The sequence below is a fragment of the Colossoma macropomum genome, unplaced genomic scaffold (assembly GCF_904425465.1).
Source record: "Colossoma macropomum unplaced genomic scaffold, Colossoma_macropomum, whole genome shotgun sequence".
NCBI classification, from domain to species: Eukaryota; Metazoa; Chordata; class Actinopteri; order Characiformes; family Serrasalmidae; genus Colossoma; species Colossoma macropomum.
This window is the reverse complement of record NW_023495267.1, coordinates 2855048-2881503: the sequence shown is the minus strand read 5'-3', so window position 1 is coordinate 2881503 and position 26456 is coordinate 2855048.

Genomic DNA, 26456 nt, shown 5'->3' with positions numbered 1-26456 from the left:
ACTCGACCAGGCTAACTTCTTTCTCACATGTTTGTACCACTATATTACACGTTTAACCCCCTCATGTGTTGTTACCAACCTAAAACCACAGGCTTTGTGTTCCAACTACAAACTGAGCACTACTATTTTCTCAGTCGCAATGTTACGATGCTAATAAGGGCAGGCATTCATAACAGCGTTTTAACCTTGAAGGGTGTTTTTCTCCAGTTTTTTGAGCCTACAGCATCTTTTTCATGTGGTCCATTGCCACTGACAATTTCAACAGTGCTTAGTAAAAGAAGAGAAATGTTGTTCATTCAAAGAATGAATCATAGAATTCAGTGGGCTTCTAAGAGTTCCTCAGGTCAAAAGGCGCCAGTTGCACCATCTGTATGTCCACTCAAACATTGGCTAGCTATAACGTATGAATTAGTAAGTTCAGGTTTGCAGAAATCAAAACGGGTTGCACCACACAAACTAGTTTTAATGTTGAGCTTATTAGTCACTAAGGCCCAATCCCATTTCACCCCTCACCCCTACCACTTAGTTCTTAGCCCTCCGTTTTGTGCTTCACGCTTAGGGGCACTTAGGCACACTCCAAACAGAGTGTTATGAGAAAAACAGAAAAACCGTCAAGATGGCTGCACAAGTGACCAAAGAAACCCACAAATGTGAATATTTTCTCCGTTAAAAAATTATGATAAACATTGTATTGTCTTACTTTAATGTCATTTCAATGTATTATGGTCTTTTTCTTCATAACAAGCATAAAAAATCGCTAACAGTATGCTAATGTCTCGGTAGCTAGCTAGCTAAATTTCCCATTCCACCTTAAATAGTCCAGCAGTACTAATGCCTGAAGCACCAGAATTTAACTGCTGCTCCATTTAAGGTGGAACAGGAAAATTTGGACAAGAAGCTGGCAAATAGCTGACTTCAGTTTCATATCACCAAAGGGGTTGCTGATAATAAATAATTATCGCATCCCCCCTCTTTGAAAGCCTGTGATGCCCTAAAAGTAACTAAATCCCAGCAGCGAGGTTGCTGAACTTTACCGCTCCTCTGCTATCACTGCAGACTGGCAGAGTCACCTACAAAGCAGCGCTAGTAGCCTGTTAATGAAGTCATCTTCTTTATTTGAGGGTTGTCCTTTCGTAGGGGAAAAATTCAACCACTACCCTTTGTACCTCAGTTCCAAGGGGCAAAGTGACACTTGAAAACAAGGGGTAGGGGTACAAATAAGAAATGAGATTAGGCCTAAATATTTATAGCTTTCACTTAGTGTGTGTAAGTATTGGGGAAACCACATGGAAAGAACCAAAAAAGACAGAAAACATGACTTTTTTGGTTAACTAAGCTAAAACACTAAATGCTACATGGTGTTGTTATACTTACAGCTCTAATCAACAACTTGATTAAACTCCCAATGTTTTCTGGTCTTTTACTATGTATGAGGAAACTCATAGAACTTACTGTTTGTGATAGTCGAACAAATAATACAGATACAAAGATCAAATGCAGAGATTGAAAGATGCAGTGACTCAAGCAACAGTCTTGCCCAGCTCTCTGGGTTTCCAGGCAGGCCATGAGGGGTGAAAAGGTGATCTGCTCCTTTAAGAGGTGAGCAAGGGAGTAGCAGAAAGTGTGCACCAGGGCAGATGGAGCAGCTGCTGTCACTTTTAATGGCGTCAGAGCTTGCTGTAGCTCTGGCTGGAGCAAACCTGAGGAGCTATGGAAGGGCCGGTGCACAATCCCTACAACATCCGCACTCCTCCGAAACATTTCATCTCAGGGCTTTCACGGCGCTGGCCTCCACCATTCTACCCTTCATCCTAAGTTATCTTTTATTCTTCATCTCCTAAGACGGTGCCACTTTCCCTTCGCAAGAAGCCCACATACCAGAGCTAATGACATTACTGCGCAATTGGTCCCGAGTGGAGGTCACTGATGTGTCATTAATAAGAATTTATCCATTTATTATACCTGCTTCATTAAGCGGTGTTTTGCATACATCCACTTGGCCCATTCAAACGGGCCTGATAGCACCGCCATTGATGTCATTCTTTGGATGGCAGGCGCTATTCACCATATGTCCATTTTCCAAACCTTATCCTTGAAACATCGCGACTGAGTGCAGGAGCTGAGAGTCATTCTTCTTTTTATAACTTGCCACTGCGGTTCATTCACTTGCATTTGAGAGCATACCATAAGAATGAGAAATGGTTTTGAGGTGCAGGATGTAATTCTCAGTCAAATGGACTATTTAATCCACTAACACTAGAGCGAGTGCTATATGACGGATGTGATAGATCTGTATAGATATATTTTTCTAATGATATATTTCAAAAAGATCCTTGTTGGTGGAGTGTTGAAGAGCAGCCACAATGCACAACCAAGCTCAAGGACAGGTGTCCACATTTCTAAGTGGAATGTTCGGCAGGACTGCGAGCACTTAATGTGGAATGCCAGTATATCTCGGAGCCAAAAGGCGCAGCTTATTTCCTGCTGGTGTCTTGCTGGAACTGGCGGTGTCCCTGTACCCTCCTCCTCTACTGCAGGGCACCCAGCCACCAGAGCAAAAACAAGCTGCACTAATCTGCGATGGCCCCCTGACCTCCGTCCATGATCTCATTCATCGGGCAGATCTGGGGTGTGGTTTATTGAGGTCGTTGATCTTAACTGCTCCTTCTGGAGTGTGTGCTGATTATTCCTAGGCTGGGCAGCTGGGGCGAGATTCTGGAAGAGGCCCACATCATCCCAGCCTGCATGATGCAGCAGGGCCACAATTCACACATTTTGTCCAGGCTCTCTCTCTCTCTCTCTCTCTCTCTCACACACACACACACACAGTTTTTTGTCATCTTCCACCTCCAGAGTTAAAGTGACAGTAGAGTGCACAAAAGAAAAGAGTGGACAAATGAAATACCAATAGATTTGATATTATACTTAGTGCTGGAGGCTTCTGTGTAATGATTTCTGTTAAATATATGTTTTTTTTTCAGCCATTTAAAAATGTACAACTGGCAGTTTTGACTGGATGCTGCATAAACAAAAGGGTTGACTCTATCTTTTGCACAGCAGTGTATGCATGACCCCATGTCCCAACAATGTATAAAAACAAACCTCCATGTTAGTCCATCCTCAAACTATCCAGGTTGTTTAACAGGAGCTGTACCCCCCTCCTCGCTGCATTTCCTGCGAGAGTTCCTACCGTTTGCTGTCTAATATCCTGTTCCGGATTAGACCAGCAGATTGCACCCAAGGGGGCTTCATGTAGGTGTGAGAATGCTTAGCCAAAGTCAGTGTCGATACCAGCTCAACAGGTTAACATCCAAGTGCACGGGACAAAATAAAAACCCACAATCATGCATGAATGGAATGCTCTGAAATAAGGAATAGCTGTCATGGCACATAGATGTGCAAGGCTTACTAGGCAAAACTGATCTGAAGCTAATGGCAGGGCCGGCTACAGGTCACAGTGGAGATTTAGTAAATGTTGCCGGGTCAGCATCATGTTGCTTTGTCAAGAATAACACAAATCAGATGGAGAGGTATTAGCCAGACAGATCAGCCATTAGGCCTTGTTAGATTTGACAACTTCTCTTATTGGGGGTTACAGGGAGATCCAGGAATGCCCTCCATTTCACCCCTGTTTTACCCTTCCAACAACCTCTGCCCTGCCCTGTTCAGCCACCCCAAGGGTTAAATCCTTGTCCTGAAGCTAAAACAACAGGATCACTGCTAGAGTGCTAATACTCAATAGGCACTGACCTACTTTGTGGGATTTGAGCGTGTGTGGGGGGAAAGGGGAAAAAAAAATCCCTGATCCTCTGCCCTAATGCCAGCGATGAAAGCGATCTAATGGCCCTAACTGCTCTGTTAAATCTGAAAACATGCTCACGTTATTAATTTCTCATTATGGGAATGCAGCTTTGCTGATGGGATTAAATACTTGCTCCTCTTTCTCTCTTGTCTTCTCTCTGTTCTAGTGGCCTTCACATAGAAAAATGTATGGTGAAACCATCTGGCTGCACCGTCCTTGCATGTCTCTTTCATTTTGTTGCTCTGTATTATGGCTTTTTATAGCTTTGATCTCATCATGACCGATTGACCTATATACACTGTAAAAGTTAAACGCTTAAGAAAACCTCCTCACTCCAGATCATAAAAGGGGACGCACCACTAAAAAGAAGACTCAAAGCACTTTTTCAGCATCAGCTTTTCACAAGATATATGTTTTATTTTAATACTTTCAGTGTTTTATTTAAAAGGTGCATGAGCCAAACATAATAAAGTCTTCCTTTGATGAAGAAAAGAAAAGGAGAAAAAAAATTCCCTGTTTCTTTATCTCTCAACATGTGGTATTTTAACTGAATGCCACAAAAGAATATCATCAAGCATTATTTGTAAGAGCAATTAGATGTGTATGGGATTTGAAGTGCCCACTGCTTGTAGGTCCAGCTGCAACAACTGTAGCCGGCATGCACTTGAATAAACTCAGCTTTCTGGCTTGCTGCATCACCACCAGGGGGCTCCTGTTTCCGCATACAGTGAGCTCAGTTCAATGAAGCACAAAGCAAGTCAGTTTGCCCTTGTTCATTCTTGTGCTGTGTCAGTGTAATGAAACATATAGAGATTGGGACTAATGTTAGAATTACATCAGCCTTTAATGTTACATTGCAAAGCTGCCTATTTGTTCAGATTGCACAAGAATATAATATAATAACATGACACACAAAGATTAATTAGTTTGAATATGCTGCAAGGAGCACCAGTTACCAATTACCTTCAGAGCAAGTAGTTTAGAAAACTGTTTGGTTTAGAAACATTCTCCAGAAATAAGCAACATGATGCAGTACTGCTAAAAGAACAGCCTTCCAATCACGAGATGAAGCTAAATCACCTCAATCACACTTTACTAGAATCTCAGACATCATTTCACATGATCTTCACTTTAACACCTTGGACAACTTCACTCAAAGCTTCCCCTATACAATGTGTGTGGTTACTATTCCTGTTCTTGTCGCTCTTGCTTAGGGATCACCAAGCTTACCCACAAAGGAAGGATCAGGTTGTTGTTCCAAACAAAAAGTCCACACTTCAGTTTATCAAGCAAGAGATCAAGAGCCATTAAACTGATTCTGAATAATGTCGACTATATGGATAGTGTTTCTCCAGAATATACTGTTTTCTGTCTAGGTCTTTAATAGGGATGCAGAAACCATATATTTTGATAGAAAAAAGCATGTGGCACTTTGTTTAAGTCTGCCTGTAATTTTAAACTGTAGTACATAATAAGCAATAACTAAAAATAAGTGATATAATAATAAATATGCAGATTAATGTTGTAGCTCTTCAAGCTGCAGCATCATTTAACTGGAGGATCCTTACTGTTAAGATGTATATGCCTTCAAACAGTGCTGTTGTTCATAGTGTTTACAGTAAAAACCAAATGGAAAAGTTTTGTTTATTATAAAAAAGAACATGACAAATAGGCAAAATCTTTCTAGGCAGTCATATTTTTCTCTTGGGTAATGTCGCTGTCTAGCTAAAGATGGAAAAGTGAATGACATATTTGAGTTAAATTAGATATTTACTTTGCTGTTCCCTGTTTAGTGGACAAGAGAGAGAGCACGTATTTGATGCCGCAAAATGGCAATCTGTTAGTAGAGTGATTCTGTCTGTTTTTAATAATAAAGAGTTTTGCTTGGTTCATACCATGTGTTAATAGCACTGGACATGTACACCACATTGAGATCTCTACAGTCAAGGTTTCCTTTAACAGTTGAACGTGTTAGTTCAATAGACAAGCTATGCAGGAACAGGTTTCTTAAACGAGCAGATAGCATTTTGTTTTGTAATGTGAAAACTATGTTTATTTTGTATTTTAAGCTAATTAACCAGTTAGACGGGAGTGGATAGTGTACTGAAAATCTTTACATTTTACACTTAAGTAAAAGTACCGTGACTGTAGAGATAATGTACAAGTAGAAGTTTTAATAAAAGAAATTACTTAAGTAAGAGTCTACAAGTAGTTCATTGGAAAACTACTTGAGTAACCAATTTTTTTTTTTGTGTATCTACAATCACAACCTGAAAATATTTCTGAGTTGACTTGGTGATATCATAGGAAATAATCTGTCCAAACAAAACTAAAGTCAAACATGATATTATATAAGAAAAAAAAGTTTGGAGTGCTGGGACTGATCACAGTATGCGCTGCTAGTGCACATTTACACAGCTGAACTATGTACTGTGTAAGGCACAAGTTTGTGTTTAACTACATGCGTTACACAAGTCTTCCCAGTTTCTGTTTACAACAAAGTAGTTCAGAATCTCGTAAAGGCTGTGCAGAGTTTGTTACTGTTGATTAAGGCTGTTTTTGGTTTGGCCTTAAAAAAGTTTACTTGATTAAGAGTTCAAATAACTGGTAGTTTACTCAATTAATTATGTATTTTTAGTGAATGTATGGTAAGGTGTCAACCTATACATACAGTAAACATTACATTCACAACCTTCAAACTGCACAAATGAACTGGTATTCATTCTGAACATTTCTACCATTAAAATCACCAGCTACTCCAGCAATTGATTGAGCTTTGATTTTTTTACTGTGATATATTCATCTGATAATCATACTGTTTACTTTCAAAAGTGTTTTTTTACTGTATTTAACAGTTAAACAGCTAAACAACCTCTCACATAGTTTAAGATGCACACAAAGGCAGAGAGAGTGAGTGAGAGATGGAAGAGAGAGAGCTCAGTGCTAAGCTCCATTCTGTGATTAACTGACAAACCAAAAGTCTGTGAGTAGTATATCTTTGAGGTGAGAGCAAGGAGTGAATGCATTTTTGCATATGTATTTTTAAATAGGTGATGGTCCATGTGCGGTACCTCTACAGTTTTTCTACAGTCAGACTGAGCAATGATCTGAATATTACAGCACAACACTGTTTAACTCTGTTGGAGAATATTTCAGTGACTAACATGATAATGAAACATGATGAGCTTTAATGAGTTTTGTAAAGGTAACATTAGCTCATTCTGACAAATCACAGTGTGAACTGCACATCCTCAGAGAGTAAAGTTAGTTCAGTATGTTAGAACAACAGCATGGAGGAAAAAGTGCTGTTTACTTGGACTGTGTTCAGACTGCAGGCAAATCGGATTTGTTTCTCAAATCGGATCCTTTGAGATGACTGTCTGCACTGTTATTTGCAAGTGATCAAATTGGATTTGTGTGTCCAGACGTCACCAACCTATCTGCATGGGTTGCTGTGCTAATGACGTGGGCTTGAGTAACTACGCTGGAGACATGAATTTCAAACACTGATGTAGGAGAGATGGAGGCGCATCATCTTGCCCTCCAAACTCTTCAGGATTCTCTGGCGTAAGCATGAATCTTTGGCGCTCTTTCTGAATCCCAGCACTTCCATCGCTCTGGATTTGACATTGTTTGTCGTGTTGTGAGCGATGCAAAAGACACTTTGAAATCATATCTGAGAGGCCAGAGCATTTAGACTGAGACACATCTGCAAAAATCAGATTGGAATTGCATTTCAAACCACCTCCAAATGATGTTGGGACCTGTCTTTCAAAAATCAGTCTGGATACAATGGGGATATGCCAAAAATTGGATTTGTGCTGGTAGTCTGAACAATGCCTTGCTGCTCTGCTACTTCAGAATCCACACCAGTATGTGTTCCAGTTTTCTGATGGTCGCAGGTAACGTTGTACTTCCATGGAAAGCTAGCGTTGCTTTCAAGGGGTCTCAAGTGGTTTTATCAGAAAAAGTGAATTTTCCACCAGGAGTCTACACAGTTGAATGATAAGGTCGGGTTCATTGAAATTTTAGATGCAAAGTGAAATAGCTGTGTTGTGACATCATGGCTGTTTTCATCATGGTGCAATGAGATAAACTGTACAAATATAGTAAATGGTAATGGTAAAGTACATTTTAATTATGTACAATTACTCAATATTTTATTTCAGCCTCATTTGAGTTTGAAAGACCAGTAAAATAGGCCAGCTAGCAAATGAATTACAACACTATTTCACATACGGCGTTGTGTTTATCTCTCATAGAAACCACAAAAATGTGCATGGTGGGTGAGCGAGCTGCTCCTCTAAGAAAGCTACCGCCCCAGTTACACTTGAAATCAGCATGCTGTATGTGGCTACTTTATCCTTCATTTTAAAAGTGCTCCCAGACTTTTTAAGCCTTCTGCCACAATTCTTTTTCTTTCACTGTCTGCTCTCATTTATGACACTGTAAGTGAACTGCTGCCCTCTTCAGTTCAAGTCATTCACTCAATCTAGATTAGACCTCACTTTTGAAAATGTAAATGAAAGAAATGACAATGGAAATATTTGTCTGTGATTTTTCATTGTCCATGTTATTGATAATGTTGAATAACTGTTCTGGCCCTAATCCTCAAGCTCTTCTTGCTTTTTACTGTCGAGCTTTCACATACATAAAGAACCATAGCAAAGACAGTAGCCTGGGCAGTTCTGACCTTCTTGTTCTATTTTTTAGACTTTCCATATAAAGGCCTTTAGGAATAGCTAAAGACATAATAACAATAAAATAAAATAATAATAATTATTTTCTCCCCAAATGCAGTCAATCATCCAAGACATGTCTGGTGTCTAAAGCTTGCCTTTTTAGTTTTGCACTGAAGAAACAAGGCTGACCATTAATGGAAGCTAACAATTAATGGAAGCTTATACCCTGCCAATTAGCACTGTGCAATCTGCATGCCTAAATTAACAAACAATTGCATCAAATGTTGAGATGTTAAGTAATCATAAATAGACTTGCTTGTGTGATTTCTGACACTGTATTCATACTGTTATCTTTAAAAATATCAATTTGTACAAATAACATTATGTGCAAAACTAAAGAAGCAAGCATTGGATACCAATCTTGCTTCTTTAGCTGATCATCTACATTTGGGGTAAGATGGAGAATTGTGTAGATGAGATTTTTCTCCAAAACTATCCCTTTAACAAAAGCTTTGATGTAGAGCTTTGTGGATAAGACTGGAACTCTTGGCCTCCAAGTTGTAAAGCAATCTTACTACTAGTGTCCCATATGAACACTTAATCCTCTAATAGAGAAGAGCGAGATTCCTGAGTTAGAAGCCCAAGAAGCTAACGGCATCTTTGATCAGCAGATGCCACGGACCGAGCTGCCCGCAGCAGCAGCCTCCGAAGCCTCTCCCCCTGCTAGCGCCTGTTTCCCCATCAATCCATCAGAGTAATTTTGTATATGAAAGGCACGAATTCAAATGGCTGAATAAGCACAAAAAAATCCCTACGAACAGGAGTCTTTGAATGCATACCTAATAATGCCAAGCTGACATGCAATACATCATATTACCCATTAGCAGTTGCCGGGTAAAACAGGAATCAAAAGTCCGCGGGCTGTTGACAGATCAAAGAGACCATTTGCATTGCCTTGCAGTCTTTCCTATTCAATCTCACCTGCATCAGCCTTCAGAGCAACAAATACTTCATTATGCTGTGCTTACAAAAAAAATGGAAACACAAAAGAAATCACAGCAGACAAGCTTTCCACCTGTGGCCCACTGGTTGAGGCAGCCACATTAGAGAGCGAAACACCCTAGAAATGAAAAGTAAAGGGGGTTCAGTGGAAAAATTATGTACAATTAACATGGGAAACGGTAGAAATACACAATGTGTAATTTGAAACACTGGCCCTGAAATAAATAAGCTGTTATTTTGATTGAAAATTAACTCTTATTGTAATTTTACCACTGATTGTTGACAATAGACACTATAACATTGTAACTACAAATGTGCACCACAAAGAGTTTGACCCCTGTGACTGCTGTGACCACATTAGCATGTGTACATGCTGAGTCATATGGGTGATGAAGAGTCTTTGCCTTGTGCAAGTGAGTCATGCGCAACAGCATACATTTCTCAATCATTAAAACGCCTGCCTTTCTATTCAATTTGAAGGTTAAGTACAAATTGTGTAACAACTATGTTATTAGATTCCTTATTGTTGTTCCAGAGAACAGAAGAAAAAACACTGCATCATATTGCACTGTGCAAAAGCTTTTGCTAGTTTAACCTAAAATTGTACTCCATGAATTAACAAGCACAAGTATTATTTTGACATCACCACAGGACCACCACAGAGCAGGTATTATTTGGATGGGGGATCATTTTCAGCACTGTAGTGACACTGACACGGTGGTGGTGGTGTGTTAGTGTGTGTTGTGCTGGTATGAGTGAGTCAGACAAAGTAGTGCTACTGGAGTTTTTAAACACTGTGTCCACTCACTGTCCGCTTTATTACATACACTCACAGTTCAGATCCACCTTGTAGATGTAAAGTCAAAGACAATAGCTCATCTGTTGCTGTACAGTTTGTGTTGGTCATCCTCTAGTCCTTTATCAGTGGTCACAGGACGCTGTTGGCTGGATATTTTTGGTTGGTGGACTATTCTCAGTCCAGCAGTGACACAGAACTGCTGTGTCTGATCAGCTCATACCAGCACAACACTAACACTAACACACCACCACCACCATGTCAGTGTCATTACAGTGCTGCGAATGACCACCACTCAAATAATATCTGCTCTGTGGTGGTCCTGTGGATGTCCTGACCACTGAAGAACAGGATTAAAAGGGGGTTAACAAAGTATGCAGAGAAACAGATAGACTACAGTTTGTAATTGTAAAAATACGAGCACAAATATGATATGTAGAACTGATAGAATGGACAATGAGTGTAGATAAGAGGTGTACTTAATGAAGTAGCCAGTAAGTGTACAAGTGTGGGACAATACAGTTTCTCTATGGCTAATATAAAAAATCACTGTATAAACATGAATACTTCCCAATTTAATTCAATCAAACAAAGCAAAGTCAGTATATACAGACTTTATTACCAGAAACATTGACTTTTTTGCCTGTGTTTTGTTAGCCTACATGTGTTCACTGGTGTAGGGCAGTGGTTGTGATTATATTTGTGTGACTTCAAGAAAACAGTTTATGAGATCTGTTCAAGCCGCAAGACTTGGACTCCCAGCCACGGATGCCTTTAGCATCACTGCGGGTCAAACTTGTGATCGCCCAACGACAGGGCCAACACATACATGGATGCACCCCTCAGTTTCCCCAAGTTGAGGTACTTTAATTGCTTTTATTTAAATCATGTAAATTCTTTGATTCAAATGAAGCAAAGTGAAATAACAGATCAGATGAACCATATCAATGTTCTTCATTGATTCAAATATCTCAAACATTTCAAAACAACTTCTTCTCTGTTCCATTTTTTAAAGTAGGACGTGGATCAGTATATTTGTTCCATTCAAGCGTCAATCATTACATGTGTGTCTATCTGTGCTCCTCATCTGAATATCTTAAATCTTAAAATCTGGATATGACCTCTACGCAGTGGAAAGCCCTCAGGGCCTTTTTAGGAATTCAGAGAAGGCCTAATGACTTCTGTGAAATAAAAAATACATGTCTGTAATTTTAGTTAATTTATTTAATATAATCCTCATGGTTGTTGCATTTAAACGCTGCAAGTGTTGTAGTAATACTTTCATTTCATTAAGTTTTGGATGGAAACAAAAGGGTTACATTCTTGAAATGGTCAACAAAAAATGATCCAAATTACTTTTTTCTGTGTACATTTTTTTTTGTCTATGTGTAGATACAGCTAAGCTACCTCTCCCATTGGTTAGGTCTCCAGGAGCTGAACTGAAGGCCTAGGGAATGACAATGAAATCAGCTAATCACATTTTGACTTACATTGGGTGAGTCCTATTTTGTGAGAAGTAAAAAAAAAGTCACACTAGGCCTTTTATGCCTCCTTCCTGTAAATTATAAGTGCTACAAGGTATATGTCTGTCCACAAAACACCAAAACGACCAGAAAAAGTGAATGTGAATTACTGTTAGCTTAGTGCTAACATACTACTAGAATCCCATAAGGGAAATCAGCATTATCTTAGAGCTTGTTTTTGCCTTATTTTGACTGAGTTTTGACATTATGCCCTGAACTGAAGGCCAGGAGAAGTTTGTTGAGCAGTGTAATCTGATTGGTTCTGAGCCCAATTCATGGATGGAAAACTTGTGATACGCTCCAACGGCCTTTCATTTTCTTTTTGGCCTTGGCCAGCAGTTGACAGTATGATTTGTCAGAAGTAGAAGATAGATGTTTGGGAAAATAAAACACACTCCTCTCCTCTCTTAAAAAGGCTGGCTTCAAACTGGTGGTGCATGAGCACTGTTAATACAGACTGTATAGCAATAGTCAGTTCAAAAGTTCAAGCAAATTGCATCAGTAACAGAGTAAAACAGTTACTCTTCACCCAGCTGTGCACAAGCAGCATTTGGAGTGCTGCAATTATGAGCCATGTACACAGCTATGTTGTAAATTCAGGACTGTCATGCTCTGTGATTCAGATGGTTTTAAGGCAGAAAAGTGCCTCTTATGTCTCCCAAGAAGCCTCTAAAAAGGATCCCTCTGGAGCTCCACTGCTCAGTAAGTTACACCAAAGACCTATATTTAAACCCTGTACCTTTAGGTTCAAAGAGCAAATCCCCCAAGAAGCCAGGCCACATGAATTATTTGCGAGGGAAGAGGCACAATGCATCTTTTAACATGTGCAGTCGCTTCAGAGTGCCAAGCCTACAAATGTCATGTCCTCTTAAGATCAAAAGTAATTGGTCAGACTGCACAAGAAGACACAGGGGTAACGAGGCAGTTTGCCAGTGTAACAGACTCAAGCGGCACAGCAATGACAACGAGCTAATAGACCCCGTCGCATGGAAGCAAAGCACGCCTCTGCCGCCTGTTTGAACATTTTTTACCGCATTTGCAAGTCTTTTCTTCAAACATGAATAAACATTTACCCAACGGACAGGCTGTTTCCCCTCAACACCCACTAGTGATGAATTAGAATACTGTTATAAGTGTCTGAAATCATTCTCTTAACTGGGCAAATATTGTTTTTGCTAGAAGCTAGGCATGCAGAACTCTCCAGGTGTAAATACAGAGGAGCAACTGTAATGCGTGATGTATATAAGCAGTGCTCTAGGCTGAATAAAAAAAGGCCTTCTTGTCTGTTCATCCACTGTGCTTTCCAAGGTCCATGGGGCATTGGTCAATCAGTCTGGTAGAGAGAGAGAGAGAGAGAGAGAGAGAGAGAGGAGAGGAGAGATATGCTCTCTGTACTGACAGTTGTGTAAGCCAGTGCTCCAGGTCAATCTCCAGTCAGAACGAGTGGCACCGAGAGCCAGAGTGCGGCTGGGGTGGAAAGGGGTAATGAAGGGCTGGTTGTAGGGGGTTGGGGGGTTGTACAGAGTTGAAGAGGGCCAGCAGAGGCAGTGTGGCTCCTCTCCGTGCCCTGGAAGGAGGTTAGCCAGAGAAGAGCAGGTGTTGGCCTCTCAGTCTCCCTCCCCAGCAGCACTTAAGCACTGCCTCAGGAACTTAGCTGTCATCTCTGATGAGCAGGCATCACACTGCGCTCTCCACCACAAATCAACTCAGTGGTTTTACAGAGCCCATTCTCTACATTTTCCCCTGAATTCAATTTCTAATATTTTTATAGTCTTATGCATCAAAACAGTCATAATCCATTTTACACAAACATTTTTCAACCTCTCTTTATCTGTTTTGTTACTGTGTCTTTAGAACTTATTTTAATGACCTCTATTTTGATTGGCTGCTCTGTATCTCTCTCTCTTTCTCTCTCTCTCTCTCTCTCTCTATATATATATATATATATGTATATATATATACTTTTTCAATTAGAAAATCAACAAAACATGCAATTTGAGGGTAATATATTTTTTTGATATCTTTTGCATTAATCACAGTATTGATAGAAAATATCCTGTGATTACAACACTAATGAGTTTTTGATGACATAAATAAATGATAGCATAAATTTTGAATGTGCCACTTAGACACACATTTATTTATTTATTTGTTTATTTATACAAACAAATTAATGTCCCCTGTATATGGTTCATTTGTGGTTTATTGTGTTTACCTTAGCATTTACTTAACTTCTGTCCTGATTTAAAAATAAAATAAAAAAATAAATACATTAAAAAAATACGTATTAATTATTTTTCTTGGATATGAAATAATGATTGAGGTATGTGGGGCAACTATGTTGCTCACTGCCTTCAAAAAATGGCCCTGCATACAGTTCCCGCCAACACTTTTAATTGGTATAAAAATTTTAAGTTACGCTGAGATTCTTCAAACATTACAAGGTTCTTCACATTCACATAAATTAACTGTACCAAAATTGTTCTTTAAAGAACTTCTTAGAGAATGGTTCTATCATCACTCCAAAGAACACTTACTGGGACTTATCTTTTTAGTGAATGACATATTTGCTCCCTGACAGCCACATTATTCACTTCTTTCATTGTAATAACTCTGCTACAGACTGCAGTTACAACACTCCCTATCACTTCAGTGTGAACAGGAGGGCTAAACTACAAATAGGTGGGCATATGAAATGTGGTCCAATTCAATGGTTTCCATATATGGCCTATATATCCTAGGTGTAAATGTGTTGTTTTAAAACTGTGACAGTGTTTAGATCCATGGTCACCAGCCCTCCTCCTGCAGATCTTCTTTCCTGCAGAGCTTTGTTCAAATCTTCATCTAACTTGGTGCCTGCCTTTACCTAACACTAATGCATCTGATCCAGCCAATCATGAAAAAAGTTAACTAGCTAGAGCAGGTTTGACAAGTTGTGGTTGGAACTAGACTCTCCAGGAAGGTAGATCTTCAGGACCAGGATTGGTTAAGAATTTTTCAGGATACAAGGTATGTCATGATATTTATTCTTCCTGACATCTGATAAATTTGAACAGACAAAAAAAGCTACAAAGAAAAACACTATCAAAAACTATGAATACTTTAATTTGCCTTCAACATTTCACAAACTGCACTGCACTAAATCCAATTAAACAGGCCTAAATATACTTTTCTTTTAATGAGACATGCTCTTCTAGAATTACTGATCATGTTCACTATATACCCAGAAAAGCATATTGTGACACACTGTGATGTAATTTATCACAATAATGATATATATTGTCATATTGCCCAATCCTAGAAGGAAAAACATCCTTAATATTCAGCATAAAAATTGTGTTAGTTACATTAATGAAAAAATGCTTCCAAGTTCCAAGTAAGTTTGGGCCTATTGGTCCATTCATCAGGAAAATTTTAAACAATGTCAAGGCCACCTGGTATTTTCAAATAATGTTAAAATATATATATATATATATAATATATATATATATATATATTAAAAAATGACACAAAAATTAAGATTACAAGGTTACTAGTTACAAGGTTTTGGTTTTGGTTTCCCAACAGCAACAATAAGAACAACACTTGCCAGAAGTAATATTCAGCCGCTTAGCTTATAAAATAATGTTATTAATCAGTTAAAAGCTGATTTAAAAAGTCTTGGTGCAGTAGGTGGCACTAATGAGTAACTGACCAGTCCATCCAAAAAAGGATCCATTCTCATTGTGAAGTTTCTCTTTATATCTTCAACAATGCAATTTAAACAGCAATCAAAACTGTGAAATTGCCTTAAGCTACATGTACAATATGCTGCTATATTGCAGCCCCACACAGAGTGCACACTCTGAGGACAACAACTATACACCCAAGCTCAACTAAGAAAACCAAGAGAGCAAAAATTATAATACACATTAAGAGATGTAGGGTAGCTGTCTGGCAAAATACAAAGTAAAGATGGGTTGAAAAAACAGATTTTTTTTGGCTGGCTGTGTCAAATCATTCGGCCCTGCAGGCCGTCATGCAAATCACAGCAGCATGCACATAAAACAGGATGACCTAATCTCGAGCCGCACGACTCACTGTGTCATGACACATGGAGAGAGTGTATGTGAATAAGTGTGCTGCTTTATTTTCTTGTACATTAAGCAAATTTATACATAAAAGATGGAACTGTCATCTCTGTATATATGTGCTGGAGTGTTGCTGTGGTTTGTTTGGCTTGTCGGAGGGCAGCTGTCAGCCTCTCGTCAGAGGGGAAGTGGGTTACGGGAGTGTACATGACCCAGACATGCTGGGCAGCCCTCAGGGTCAGGGGCCAGTCAGGCATGCTAAGCCGCTGGCCTGAACCCTGCATCCACACTGCTCCACCCTCCCCCTCACCTCCACCAACCCCACCCAGACGGTCTCCCACTGAGGAGTACTATGGGACCACCAGAGCGGCTCGAGGGGTCCCACAGGGCCACTATCACACATCTGATGGCAAAGACAGTCAAGCATTTCACTCCAAAAGCAAAATCTGCCCTAACCTCAAGGTCAACAGTGCCGTTCATGTCACTGGAACTGGAGTAGGCTATGTTTCTTAACAGCTTAGCACCTTAGCTACTTTTCCACAAACTCAAATAGATCTTGGATTGGATGTACGGTTCTTGAGAAAATTAAATTAGCACAGAACCTTTATGTCATGCAGAGGTTATTTACACATATCATGGAAAAACAAATTTCCCTTACGTTTTTTGAAAACAGGAGCTTGTTGTAGTATGTAAACACTGTATCAAAACCATATTAGTCAATCCACTGTCCGTATATGGAAAGTAAACTGAAAAAAACAGTCTGTTCTCAAATTATTATTTTTGTGATGTCAACAAAATAATACATTCACATATATCCACCTTTTTAGCCTACAGTTTAGCTCTGCCCATTCACACTGAAGATATAAGATGTGTTTCAGCACTGAGCACTTTTTGAACAAGGCACAATATAGGACAGCCAATCAGAACAGAGCTCAGTTATCTTATATCAGTCTTATAGGCACAGTAATAAAAACATCCAGTTTAATTCTAAGGGATAAAGAGAGCTTGAAAATGGTCAATAAATATTAATTATGATTGGTTCTGGCATATAAAATCAAATATTAGTCATTAGCGGACCTCGTACAAGGACAATCCAAGAAAAGTGGAGGATGTGGGGACTTTAAAAAGGTTCTTCATACACGGATATCTCATTCACACAAGTGGCTCTTTAAAGAATTATCCACTGAAAGGTTCTTTAGGGGAAGTGGTTGTCTTAAGGCAGCTCTCCAAAGATCCCTTTTGCTGTCTATGCATTTAAGAGTGCACTTTCTACAGAGAGGCCAGCAACTGCACTGCAAATGTCACTTTCATGGACCTTAGAAATCTGACTACGGCTTTAATCGTCCAAGGTCACTCATGGTGCGCAGGCCTTCAAAAACGTCTTCTTACATTCTAAACTGTTGATACTACATTTCATAGGTAGACGAGAAGTGCTTTGTTATAATTTGACTTGGAAAAAATAAATATCGTTGTAAATGTAACATTCTACTGAATTGGTTTAAACTGTGGTCCCACAATAAAAAACAATGAGAAAAACAATTATTTAGACCTTAGATATTTACAAGGAGTATGAAATGATCTAAACCCAATGCTTTAATTGAGACAGTAATACGCTTAATATATACAAAATCATCACTTACAGGACACTTTCTATTGGGAAATGTTTTATCTTCTTGATTTTTTTTAAAGTGAAGTTAAAAGATTTAGAATTATCTGGAGTTTAACAAAAAATGCATGTTTTCATGTCACTAATGTCAAAATCAAATCACTAATCACCGATGTTAAAGCCTTGAAATCAGTCTGTAACATAAAGAACTATCACTACCGAAACGCATATTTTCTGCAATGTATTTGTGTTTGAATGAAACATATTCAAACGTTTGTGCACAACTATTCTAAGCTCATCACACTAGTCCTGTACTGGCTAGCAAGCTCTGCTAAAATTTGCTAAAAGTGTCACTACCGAAACAGTCACTGCTGAAACATTTGTTTACAGGTTTCTGTATGGTATGATCTATTCTGTATGTAAATGTAAAGAAAATGTAATCTAATCTAATGTAAAGAAAATAACAATAACTGTATACTTGTACAGGTTAATCATATAAAATTGAGCAAAACTTGTGTTCACTGAGGAATGTGGGATATTTAAACGAGTGTATCCTGCTGGAATGAGAATTCCGTGGCTGGATGTGCAGCGGTCTGCTCCGTTCTGCACTAGTGCTCAGCCCAAATGCCCCATAGCACTGAGAATAACGTTGTTAATTACTGTGCTCACTGTTCAATTAACTGTGCAATGGAGATCATTGCGAGAGCCGGTGCAGATAACAGCTATCAGTCATTTGGAATTTATAGACATTCATTTAAAATGCCAACACCTGAGTGGACTTCCAACAGATCCCCAGGGACTAATTCCATTTCCTCTTCTCTCTAGTCCTTAAAGCCAGTAATTACACCCTAATACTTATAAACACACACACACACACACACAGCCTTATATAAGCTGAGAATTTCTCGAGGTTACAGCACACTCTACAGACCAGTTCTGTATGGATGTTTAAAGTACTAGAACACCACTTTCTCTCTCTCTCTCTCTCTCTTTATCTCTCTCTCTCTCTCTCTCTCTCTCTCTCTCTCTCTCTCTTTATCTCTCTCTCTCTCTTTCTCTCTCTCTCTCTCTCTCTCTCTCTCTCTCTCCCTCTCTCTCTCTCTCTCTCTCTCTCTCTCTCTCTCTCTTCTCTCTTTCTCTCCTTCTCTCTCTTGTCTGCACTATTCTAAGAAAATGCATTTTTGTCCCAAAGGTCAATACAAACTATACAGTAGTCAACTGTAAAGCACAGCAAGCCAGTGATCACCTTTACACTGTATTTACCACTCAGTTGCCTTTCTACTAGTGGACCAGCTCTAGGGCTGTCTCAAATTTTCCCCTTGTTGTATTCTAATATATTCAAATTTGAAACAAATTATTTTGCCAAAAACTAAGAAGATACATAACTGCATAACTGCAAGATGCGAAATTCCTAAATCCACCAGTGGGCATATAGCATAAATTACCAAGAGACACCAAAAGTGCACAGTGTTTAAACTAGCGATTCTCAGCCTGGGGATCGTGACTCGCAAGACTGTTGTCAAATAAAATACTGAGGCCTGTTCTAATCGTCTTTGAGAATGACTTCTGCTTAAAACACATCGATTGTATTAAAAGTCTGTTACTGGCCTGGGTGGCTGCAGTAGCTGTATAACCACTAATCTAGTTGCTTACTTCACTACTTTATAAATATAAGGTGATTAGCTTTCTGAGCGCTGCCTTGTCAGAAAAGTCTGCCATCTAAAGCAGATCATTCCTATGAGAACGTATTTTTGTTTGATAACATTATTCAGTTTATAGTGTAAAAACATTGGCTTGCTCAGTATGACTGCCAAAGCCCCTGTAAAATCCCAAACAATTCAAATTAAGGTCAATATTAATCATTTTGTTTATGGTCACCAGTGGCATGTTCTTCCCTCTGTTTGGTATAAAGTTAGTAACTAATTGCTGTGGAACAAACTAGGAGGCAGAGGAGAGGCAGTTTAAACATTTAAATGGACGTTTTCTGCTTTCAAATGTGGATATGTATGTATGTATGTATGTATTTATTTATTTATTTATTTATTGGATTTAGACAAATATCTATACCTTGAATATTATTTTGACAGCCCTTGGTGGCTTTAGACTAAAAGGCCCTAAGCAAAGTTTTTCTTTAGAGGTGAACCTGATCAGCTCATCTTTGTATTTGTTTACTTTATCGGTTATTAAAATAATTATATTACTTTTACAAGTGGGACACTGTGTGCCCTTGTTTATTCATGACTATACAAATATTTTCTCATTGGGATACACTAAATAGATAATAGATAATAAATATTTTTAGAATCTTATCACAGCCACACTGGACATTCGGACTTCGGTGCATGAAATGTGAGTGTCTGAATAATGAACACATTTATTATCCCCAACATAAAAAGACATAAAGCAAGCACTGAACTTTTTCTGTGTTTACTGCATGTACAGAGGCATGAAAAAGTTTCTGAACTCTTGGAATTAAAGTTATAGTTATACCTGGATTTTTGTGTGAATAGCTCCTAAAATATGAAATAATTTTCATAATAATTGTTATAATAATAATAATAAACAAAGAACTTTTTAAAACGTATACACTGATTTACATTACTATACTAAAAATAAACAAGTGGTAGAAACAATGGAGGTCGTTGATTCATCAAGTCAGAAAACATTACATTCGCTATATTACATAGATTTACATGTAATATTACACTTATTTTGTACATTGTCTATGTTAGCTCAGTGTCATAGACAGAAATAACGTTAAATTTTTCGTCTGGCTTTGTTATACTGACGATAACAAATATGTTCATCTTTCAACTCATATTTCATATGTCTAATTTCAATGACCAGTAAACTGGACAGTGCAATCAGTAAAATAACTTTATATCTCCAAATGTACAGAACATCATCTACTGTCACTCCTAAATAAACATAAGATTCTACTTTTAATAAAATAAATAAAGATCTTGAATGACTGTGTTTTCTAATGACAAGTCTGTTATATATAATAAAAACATCATTTACTATAAATTTGTGTATGCAGAAATAAATAACTGCTATTTTCTTTTTACCTTCACGAGAGAGACCTTGTAGAAGGACACACATACAAAAACATTTCTGAAATTAATCCAGGATCCTTCAGAAAAAGTGTTTAATTTGGTCTTGGAGGCGGTGAGTGTTCATCTCGCCAGCTGCCATGTTTGTTTTTGTTTATGACAAGATAAAAAAAGAAAACATTATATTAAATCATCAACCAATAGAAGAAAAGGAGAAAAACATACAGGTGAGTGTGGTGACATGCCTGCTTCTGAAGAGCTAGAACAGAATCATCTAGTCTTTTTCACGATGCGGCGGTCCTACGCGGTTTCCCACATACATTTTTAAACACACAACAACTTCATAGTGCACACTTCTATCTTATCAGCGTGGTGTGGCCAAGGCTCAGTCACACGTAGAGTGGTCAGGACAGTCAAACTGAGCTACAAAAGAGAAGACCAGCTAAACTGGGGCCACTTAGAAAGGGCCAGTCAGATTTTAGTGAACTGACATCACAATTTAGGAGGACGTGCCTGTCTCCAGCATGTGTCCACAAAGCAAGGAGGATGTCTCCTTTGTTTGTCGAGCCGAGAAGTCTGGGGCAATTTACGCTAGGCCTCCAATGAGACCCCACAATTATTGGCCTGTGATGATGGCGTTTCTCTCTGTCTCTCTCTCTCTCTCTCTCTCTCTCACTCTCTCTCGAATTTTCCGATGGCTGAATTCAAGGAGGCAATAATGAGAGTTCCTGCGCATTCTGTGTGGCATTTTTGCGTCACCATGGTTACGGAGAGGCCACAGTTAAAAAGCAATTACGCCGGAAGAGAGGGAGGAATTCGCCTCTTTTGTCGGGATTTCATAACAGCTGCAATAATACCGGGGCCGCAGAGCTAATGTGAAATCACCCAGCGAGGCTGCACACACGCGCCGCCACACACTTGCACACTTTCCTCTCTAGAGACAAAGCAACTCATCAGCGTGTTTGCTGGAAATACTGTAAAATTCATGTTAAAAATGATTTTACAGCAAAACAACAGAGGGTGGGTGGAGCCAAAAAATGTGAATAGTCATTTATGTCAATTGACCTCCTAAACTACATTGCCTGAATGAGGGTACACTTTAAAATCCCACTCTCTTACCTAACTAGCTTATTAGGTTCATGGTAGCTGACACAAAATTTACATACATTCATTATGTTCATCAGTAACAAGTCTGAAGATTAAATGAACTTAATGAGAAGCCTGCAATTTATGCATACAAGAACACATTCAGAAGCCTTTTAACTCATTCAAAGCTGTTCCTAGTGTTGTTGGAGCATTTGTATGTTCAGCATTGTAAAACCAGATCGGCATGTAGAACTATAGCTATCTGTGTTCTGCTGTGTTTCCTATTACTATGTAAAAGAAGTATGACGCTGCCTTTATTGTCTTGTTTATGCACTATAATGGCTTCTAAATGAGCGTGTTCACACATTCAGAATGCAATTCAGATAATTAATCGCTTATTATTGTTTTGTTTTATGAAAGTAACGACAAGAACGAATGAAGAGTAAAGTACAGGGAAGTTGGTTCTTGGTTATATTTTTAAGTCATAAAAGTCAATAAATAAAATATAAAGAATACTTAAAAAAAAAACGTAATACATTTATAGTTTTGTTTAAAAACTATGCATTTTCATCTTGAAATAGACCTAAACATAGGCTTAAAGCTTAGCGGTAAGAAAAATTTACAAATTTATTGTAAGTTTAAGATAAACAGATTTATTAGAGTACTGATAACAGATATAGGAGTTGTGCTGTTTAGTATGCTATTTAGTGTCAATGCAGTGTATAATCTAAAACAATGTCAGAACACAGTTTACACTGTGTCAAAATTTCATGATGAACAGACCAACTAAAATGCTTGAACTTGACTCCAAGTTACATTAAGTTACACTGAAAGCAAACAATGTTTTTTCCTCCTCTGGTAAAGTTACTTTATTGGATATACGGTTTTGTTCTAACAGCGATGATATGTTTGTAACAACAGTGCTACACTTGGGGAGGTGACACATGCCAACCAACCCCACCCACTTCAGGATACAACTCTGGTTGTTAACTAGCTGGCATAGCTTTTCGTTAGCTTTTAAATCATATATCAAAATATAGCTGGAAAACAGTCATTTATACATAGTAAAATGAATATATTTTCAGGATCTCTCTTTAAAATCTTTCTATAATGTACTAATGTAGTTATCAAGAAAGTTGGTCAAAAAGGGCAATTATTTTTATGTTACATTTTTGTAGGAATTACCTCTACTGACCCAGAACATCTGCATAGTTCAATTGTTGGGTAAACATTGTCATCCAGAGTGGTTTAGTATGAAATGCTCCGTTGTAGAGAAACTTGATGAGCCAGAAATGTTCATAGCAGTTCTGATAGGAACCAGACATCTGAAGAGTTTATTGCCTGTAAAAGTTCCCTCATGGAAAGTTATTGCAACAAGTTATTATGTATACACTGCTGATGTCTAGACACTGTTTTGCGTTAGTTTTGCAGTAACCTTTTGGCTTAAAACATATTCTTTAAAACACACTCAGGGCGAAGCAAAATAGTACCTAATAAAACCATCATCACCGTTACATTTAAATACTCAGAAGATGCATGTAGGTTCACTGTTAGTTTTGGATAGTAAAAAAAATCATTATATTTGCGCTGGAAACATTGTAACTCCTGGTTCGTATCACCACTGTATAGAAATCCAAGTCAGTATGATTCTCTACAATGAAACATTTTAAATCAAAGCACTCTCAATGATTTTGTAAACTTCTTGACAACTGAACTATGCAGAGGTTTTGAAAATTGGTGGAATTTGTTTACTCGCTCAAAATGGTAGTTTTTGATAACCAAGCATAACAATTTACAGTTTTGTTGGATCATGTTGCTCTTTAAATATCAAATAAACCATACAGCTGTATTGAGATGTTACATTAGTAAAGGAAAAGAGCTGCTTAAAAGACAGAAATAGTCATTTTTTGCCTCTGCATTAAAGGGTTAAAGGGTTAAATCACTATCAGGTGTTACTGCTGCCTATAAATGAGTCCATATAGTGGTGAGGCACTTCTTTACTTTGAGGTCTATCTGTAGCTATGACTGTAAGCAAACACAGCGAAAGACACAACACATAATACTAGAGCTTTACCCCCCCCCCCTTTCTTTCTCTCTCTCTCTCTCTCTCCCCCTCTCTCCCTCTCTCTCTCTCTCTCTCTCTATCTCTCTCTCTCTCTCTGGGGGGAGATGGACGTCTTAAGTGGGAAATGAGGTGTTGCCTGCTCATTGAACGAGGCGCCGGCCTTGGCTGTGGGTTTTTACCCCTCGTTCCGCAACCCCCCCACCCAATAAAAGACTCCACACCTGCCTGGCATGAACTGTGCTATGGAGTGACAGTCACATTAAAATGCCATTAAAGTGTGAAATAGGAACAGGGCGTGAAAATAGATTTAACCTCCAGCCACCGGTGCTCTCTCCGTAGCTTCTGCGGCTGAAGACGTCAGGTTTGTAATCGCTTTTCGCTCATTTTTTTTCAGGGCCTTTCCATTGTCCTGTGTTTTCACAAGACTGGTGGAAGGGGTGCGAAGGTTTGAAAGAGTAGCGGGGTTTGGATCTTGGCACACGGGGCGGAAGCGTCTGCCTCAATTCTGCAATCCTCTTTGCTTTGCTCTACTCAGCCGCCTCTCAGACTCCACACTCAGTTCACTGAGGGTGCCAGCACTGTACAACCTCACCATGCTCTCTCTCTCTCTCTCTCTCTCTCTCTCTCTCTCTCTTTCTCTCTGCACTTACACAACCTGAATATACATGTAAAGAACCAGCATTTGCTTGTACAGACATTACAGATATTACATCAGAAATAGTGCAATTAATAGTGTCTGAAGGATTTAACATATAATTAACAATGTCTGTTAATTTTATGTTGTCTCTTTACAGCCAGCCACGTACATTCACAAAAAAAAAACAAAATTGCCAGTTTTATTATTATATTTTATTATTTTTCGTTGTATTGTTCTTTAATACAAGCAATTCTAAAATAAATTAGGCCTTGTAACTTTGTGCCAACAATCCCTGTAACATGTGCCAACCACTATTAGTGTTACTGCACAACATGAATTTAGTCACGAATACAGGAATTCCAGGAGAATTTTCTGACACTGAAAGTGTCTTTTATTTAACTAAGATGTTGAGCTGTAATTTGCTGTTAGTTAGGTGATATTAATGTATGGTATGCCTGTGATATACAGCATACCACACACACTGCCTATGAGAGTTAAAACTGTGCATGGACCCTGCTCTCCTCTACTCAATCAGCCAAGGCATGATTGGTATCCAAAGCTTGCTTCTTTAGTTGTGTCAAAGCTAAAGGCACTTCCCATGAATAGAACTCAATTTATGTCCCATTACCTTTTTAAAAGCAATGCAGTGACTGTGTTTTTATAATTCCTGTGGAAGGTAAAGAGATCTGTCCTTAAAATTAAAGTTAAATGATCACAAAAATTCTTAAAATATCTGTATCCACCTTTAATCCCTTTAACCCACCTCACTGACATTGGACTTCTCTATGAAATATATTCATTAATCTTCCAGTAGCACCAAAATTAGTGTTATGTGGTTAATTTCCACATAACGTTAAAAGAATGATTTTTCTTTATTAATTCATTTAACAGAAAATGTCATTTTAACCTGTGTCCCACATTTTATGCACAATTCTGTTACCTCCATAAAATAATGGAACATTCCATTTATTATGACATATACAGGAATTTGCATCTTTTTGTTTTCTACAGAATAATCGTCAGACAAGTATTCTAATTCTTTTTTCTCAGTTTACGCACAGAAACTGATTTGACTGCATGAGTGAACCTTGAACATTCAACTCTGTTACCAAAATTATTGTTAGATAAAGGAATATTTATATATTTTTAATTGTAATGTAAACTATGTGGTTATTAGTAGTTAGCATACAACATGTGCACCATCAAGCTAAACACTCTTGAATGCGAGCTTATTTTGGGCTAAGTTTGCAACCCTGTTACCCATTTTCTTAACCTTCTATTTGTTTAATGAAAATTAAATGAAAATTGATTGAGACAAAGATTTTAATGAAAATATTTTGATCACACAAAAACTTTGTATTTTTTTTTATTTATTTGAAAAGTTCAAACAGCATTTCATAAATATATGTTTTTCTTGCTAGAAAATAATGAACTCAATTAAACACAGGCTTTTAAATGCCATTTATACATCTCCATAAAAATGGTAACAGGGTTGCAAAAAAATACTGTACATTTCAGAAAAAAACAGCTCATATAGTGTCTGATTTGACAGCCTGAAGTGGGAAAATAACATTTTCTGAAGGTTAAGCACTTACTTTGATTAATGCTTTGTTGAAAAATGCCAGAGGAAAAAGCACATTTTCAAGTTTCAGCACTAAAATGAACTCTATTCATGGGTAGTACAGACACAATTGAGGCTTCCAGGTGGCTGATACTGTTTTTAGCTATGCTTTTCATTCATTTGTATAGACAACATTATGTGAAATACAGATATGCGATAGAGATAGGATATCCAGCTAACTGCAGGTAAGAAAAAAACATACTTTGGCTAAAAAGAATGTATGGCTGAAGGCTTATACTCTTTTAAGTGATGGCTCTGGTGTTAATAAAATTAGTAGCACAAACATTTAGCAGCAAGTGTGAGTTGTACATTTGAAAACATGTTTTATTATTCAAAAAGCTGAGGGAAATCTGTAGTTGATGTGTTGGATGAGTAACAGAGGCTGCTTCTTCCGATGTGAGTTAAAACTACAGCTAACCAGTACAACTTTGGATGCTGACGAGGAGTTGGAATTGTACATTAGGTATTTTCTTCAGTTGATGAAGTGCCAAGATATAGTAGCCACAAATTAAA